The 6,000-nt window shown below is 42.1% G+C and overlaps 1 protein-coding gene across 1 annotated transcript in view; it reads left to right on the top strand.

The window, feature by feature from the left end:
* Positions 1 to 6,000, top strand: part of T265_01377 (hypothetical protein) — a gene marked incomplete at both ends in the record, with an annotated part of 59,212 nt that overhangs the window by 34,670 nt on the left and 18,542 nt on the right. The window lies entirely within an intron of this gene.

The following is a 6,000-nucleotide window of genomic DNA, read 5'->3' as shown; positions in this document are numbered from 1 at the left end:
TATATATATATATAAGAAAGTTCCATATAGTTCGGCGCACATCCGAGCTTCTCAATGTAAGCTGCTTCATGTCGTGCAGATGAACTATTCATTGCCATCTGAAGCACACAAGTCATATGTTCGTGAATCCTGGCAAATGCTTCAAGCTCAAAACTCGATTTGCCTCTTGTGGCCGGTATTGTGACTATCGCCGAAACTAAATTAAATATTTGACACATTAATGCAGGTTGTCCCGAATGTTTATTTGGCTTTTCGTTTGTGGCGCCTATGTCTTCCTATATGTCTGCTATTTTGCCGGACACTTTGTGTGCTCGTGATTATTGGAGTTGTTCCGTCTCGATCAACCATCCACGCTAACAGATGACGCCACATTTACACAAACCCGGACTTGAAAGTAATACAGAATCCCAAAACAGTTGTTCCTGTGCCCCAATTCCAGATGAGCCCGTGGAAACGTTAACCACGAATTACCAACTGCCAGTCAGAAGTAGTGGGACAGTGAGAATGCCACCACTGGTCACACGCGTACTGCCTTAGGAGTTGGCTCAGAGATGTCACATGCTCACCAGCTTCCGACCGAGTAGTGTAGTTTGACTACTCCTGAATAACTCCATCTTTGGTACAAACTAGTCATCAGAACCTACGATGTACTTCAACTTGGCAGGCTGCGGGGCATGGGACTTCATAGCATTTTGATTAGGGTGGATGAGACGAATTATGAAAAAGGAATAATGCCTTGTATGAACGTGGAAAAACCAAACAGTCGTCGATGGCATTAAAGAAATGGTTATTTTTGGCTCGACTGACTCACTTTAGCGGAACAGACGTTTACACTCGTCAAATGCTGCAGTGACTATATTACTTACATGGTTGATCGAAATCCCCGGTTTCGCGCCCAAGACAAATGTCAATAGCGCTGGTTACGTTTATGCAGCATGGTTTCAGTCCGTTTTCAAAAATTTCTGGTAGATTTCGTCCCCGAACCTAAGTGGGGAATATCGCGAAGGCAGTGTTCATGTGAATCTCATGTCAAGGACATGTCAAGATGCAAACGAGTGATGTGCTTCACAGCTGTTACTGTAATCTAGCACTAGAGATGTCCGTTTTTAAAGGCCGAATATATCTCCTGGCTGTAGAATGCCTTTTTCACACGGGACTTTTAACAATACTAGACAAGTGAAGTTAGACTTAAAGGCGTGCGATTCAGTCATGATTCCGTCACATTTAAGCACACTGCCTGACCATACATAATAATGTATAGCGCTCGCAAGAAAATATAATCGCGCTGTTCACTTTTTATGCCGCATTGAATCAGTAATTTCACTTTCAGATACTAATATCAAATACCTGCAATATGTTTGCTCGAGACTCAAAATTTGTTTGAGGAATTTTCCAAGGCATCTTGAGCCGGGCACATCTTTTATGCGATTCTAATAACATGCAAGTTCTTTTGGAACCTAGCCTGTCACGTTTTTCAAAGTTGTGTTTCATGCACAGCAAATGTCATGCCTGAAATATGAGTGACCATTCAAAATTTCGGCATGCATGGCCATCCCGGAACACAAATTTTACAGGTCAGCTTAAGCTACAACCAAGCATACTGAATGGGTAATAAATTTGACCTGCTTCTGGTACCACTTATGGCACACTTAAATTTGTACTGAAGATGAGTTTTTCTTATCAAATTCTGGTTCTTACCTCCTCCAACCTCTTGACTCTTACTTTTTAATGGAGACACCTGTGGAACTGCCCGAAAGCATTTTTTCATACGGCGATTTGTCGCCCAAGGCTGTGTTTCGTTTGACTGCGGGTAAAACAAACTGGACTATTCCGAGCGCCCTTGGTTATTGATTGTTCATCTTTGAAAGTCCGTTTTTTCCATCTTATTCGTATCACAAATACCAAACTTGTAGAAGTATGAATGACCACTTAAACATACAGTGCCGGACCTCCATTCGAAGTGACTGGTTTTCTTCGGGCTGTATTGGTTGATTTTTTTGAGAACGCAGAAGTTACGGTGCAAAAAGTGTATGGTTATTTGTGTCCGCTGGCCTGTGCTTGGTAAAAAGCACTCTGATAACACAGCTTCCTCGGGTAAACAACTCACCAAGTTAGAAGCTGCATCTGTTAGCAGTGCTTTTGGCCAATGCAAACTCAAAGTTCGGCGTGAAGCGCCTTTTTTCTAAGGACAATGTGTGTAAACAAAGGTGCAGATCACCTGCGAGCAAAACACTTTGTGGATCAGTTGTAAGTTGATGTTGTCTGGTAAAAATGAGTCATGTAGAAAACCACCTGCAGTCAACTGGATACTGGAAATGTTAGTTTGGAAGAGGTTGGTCACGTTCCGACATTTTAGCTGGCCAAAACAATCCTTAGAAAATACAATGGGATTACTCTCCAGCAAACAAAGCGTAGTTTTGTTACCGAGAAAAATCGCGCTTTTCTTGAAAGCGTTCTCGCCTGCATGACACACGCTCTGAGTCCCACCGTTTTATATAGATGGGTTCAATATAAACCGATGTGAAGGGGGACTCTGAGTTGTTCTAATTATTTGTTCGGAGTCAAGCTGAATACTGTCGCAGTATCAAACGAACAACAGGATAAAAATCTGTCCCCTTCGACGGAGACTTCGTCCTGTAAGTGAAGCTAGCCTATGCTAGAAAGTCAAGACGTACTGTTTCATACTTTTCAGTCTAACTGCCAGTTAATTGCGCTGCTACTCAGCCGCTTGTGGTCGAACGGGTCAATGTTCAAACTACTATCCGGGATATCCCGGATTGTCATTAGATACTTTACTGATGATTCCCAGTATGAGTGAAACAGCCGATTGGCGTTTTTAGGCCTTTCAGCATAGATTGGCTTCACTTAGAGGAGAAAATTACCACCAAAATTCCCAAATCTCCTCACACTAGCAGAAACCCAGCGCCCTTATCGGACAACCTCATCGGTGAGTCCGTCTGACGGTTTTATAATCTGGCTTTTGTAAAATGAAACAAAACGTTTCATGTGGAAGGAATGAAAGGCAGAGCATTTTTATTGTAGGCCTTTGTTCGACTGCTTGTGATCATACAACAGACTGTCCTCTGCTCCACACTCACTCAAACCGCCCTAAGTCTTTGTTGAATTTCGAGCCACCTGCTCCGTCACTGTGCATATGTGCTCACCAGGGAAGAATTTGAGAAAAATTGAAACCTAGCTGTAGTTCGAGATTCATATTATCCAGATATGGACACAAAAATCTCATCGACGAATGTCTCTTCATTTTAAGTGCACTGCGTCGTAAGCTGAAATGAAGCTGCATTTTTCAATTCACTCATAGGTAAGTAGTTCTGATCAAAACGACAAAGAGCTTCATTAGTACCCACTGCCTCAGGTTTCAGGATTCGAAGCACTTGCCTGTATACGGTGTTTTAATCAGCGATCATCTCCTACCACATTTCCGTATATTTCTGAGCATGTATAGGCCTCCAGTACTGTTGACTTCTGACTGAAATGGTGAGATTAAAGAATTTCTAGTCCACAGTGTTCTGTTTCATTGAGCCCGTGGCAGTAATGACAAGACTGGCGTCCGTATCAAGGGCTTTTAAGCAAATGTCAGCTAGTGTTGCTCCAAATGTGCACCGAAAGCGGTGGTTTGGAGTACTGAGCAGCACACGCACCAAACATAATGATCAACACGAGTAATCTAGCTAACCTCTCCTTTGGTGAATACCCTTGAGTGTCACAACTGTATTTGCATTCGTTATTTTTGTCGAAGCGTTTCTTCAAAGTCAGGTATTTTTTTAAAAAAGGGATTACATAATTAAAAACAAAGACCGAACGAAATCACTTTCCTGACCATTATTTCGCTTAAGAAAGAAGTGCATTTAGAAAATGGTTGATCGAAAATCACTACTGTGAACAGGCGCCATATCATCAGACTAAGACATGGGAGAGCGGACCAAAAGGTTACAGTGGCCAGTAAACATCAGATTTTTCCGTTACCAAAACAAACATTGAGCACTCTCAGAAATAGAGGGTAATGGTCACTCTGAAGGCAACTTTGCCTTTCTGTCGAGATGTAAAAGGCACTTTTGCAACACTGGTTAACTGTTGCAGAACAAACAGCTGAAACTGACACGGAAATCTGAATCCTGAGTGTATATTCGCTAATTTCGTGCAATTTGGTTTCCAGTAAAACATAAATTTGACGGGAACCCGGGAACTGCGCCTACCTGATGAGCCCCAAAAAGGGCGAAACAGGTCGGTCGTGGGATGTCGATGGACTTTCAGCAACCTTATGAGTAGTGCGTTATAAATTCTAGTTTGTTCACTCAGGTCATTTGGGTCCATTGAATAAATTGATGAGATTGGGGACAGCGAAACATACACCCGATCAGTTTCTAGGTTATTTTTTCAGTGTGTAACGGATGATTGCTGACACCTCACAGGATGGACCGAGTATTTTGACATTTTACGCTTTGAAATTGAGTTCGTTTCCTCCCAACTAGAATAACTTTCGTGCTGACAGGTAACATCAAAACTGATCAATGCTCAAGTGCCCCGCTAAAAAGCCGCTGCAAGAGCAAACCTGGAAATTTAGATGCACATACCATGAACACACTGTGGGGTCCCGAAATTTCGAAACAATGTGCAGTGCTTATAAGTCCTACGAGAACAAGGTTTCCCAACTCTTACATTGCTGCTTTGCTGCTGCAGAGTTTGATGACCAAATGATTGGTTTGTTCGGCACATTTGCATTCGATCTGTTGATGCTGGCGTAGTTCAGAATACAACGGCCGTTCTGAATCAACGGAATCAGCAATGGACACCATGAATGACGCAGCCGATTAAAAGTATTTTTAGCCTTTCATACTCCTTTTACCTTGTTTCATCACAGTCCGTGCAACTGCATGACTGTCCCCAACCTCTAGTTCTCTTTGAAACTCACTGGACATCTTAAAACCGCCTGTTTAAACAAAACTTTGTAGACTGTTGTTAGAAAACTTGTTCGAAAGGAAAGAGAGGGTCGTTTCGGTTCTTCTAAAACATTTTCTTGCCTTGCGTCCAACTTCCAAATGCAATTTCCTTTTTATTTCTGTTGTGGGTTTTGCGAAATATGTATTTTTCATATTCACATCACTCCCGTTTGAACAGCCGTTCTCCCGTCGAGGCGTAATTATTCTGATAAATGCACACCAAAGGTACCTCCACTGGGGGACCGGTGTCAGTGTGTACATTAATATTCTAGAGAGTTGGTAACCCTTGCATTTGAGAACTAAAGAGAAACTGAAAGATGAAATAAGCGACCCCAGGGAGAATTCGTAGGTCTCTTCATCTGCTCTAACGTCCAAAACTTGATAACCGCAATACTTTGGTCCAGACAAAGCCAAATTATACCGTATTCAATCAGCGATCCGGAAGAGAAAACTATTCGACGATCTGGAAAACATCCATGAAGTGACAAAATTAGTCAACTGTGCATTTTAGGTGTCCTCAACTACCCATTACTATTAAATTTATCGCATCTTGAGAAACAGATCTGCTTCGACGCTTGCTCTTGTCATGAGGTCGGACGCATGATGACACCCATGTGGCCGTAAACAGTCCCTCAGGATTAAACTTTTTAAAATATTGTGTCAGTAGAATGTACTGGTGTTTGTCGCTCAGAGGACCCACTGACTTCTGTCCAAAATCAGAGAAATTATGCGCTTACCTGGCTACAAATTGCCGAATTTACCAAGGCAGCCCAATTATATGGTTTTATAACGCTTGTTTCAAGTTGCTTAAAAGCATGCAGATCACAATAGTCTATTTCAACATTAGTTGTAGCAACTAAGGCACAACAAATTTGCGCATTTCCCACACTCAAAAGCATTCCCATACTTCCAGATGGTTGTCGACTTGAGAATTTATCTGCCTCCGTCTGGAAATGAAACTATGATGATAAGTTACCCGACGCGATTGAACAGCTAGCAAACCACATGCAGCTGCAGAAATATATTTTATTTTGACTTTCCG

Source organism: Opisthorchis viverrini (genome assembly GCF_000715545.1).
Source record: "Opisthorchis viverrini unplaced genomic scaffold opera_v5_15, whole genome shotgun sequence".
Taxonomy (NCBI): Eukaryota; Metazoa; Platyhelminthes; class Trematoda; order Opisthorchiida; family Opisthorchiidae; genus Opisthorchis; species Opisthorchis viverrini.
The sequence above is the reverse complement of the archived record's forward strand: the minus strand, read 5'-3'. Positions and strand labels throughout refer to the sequence as shown.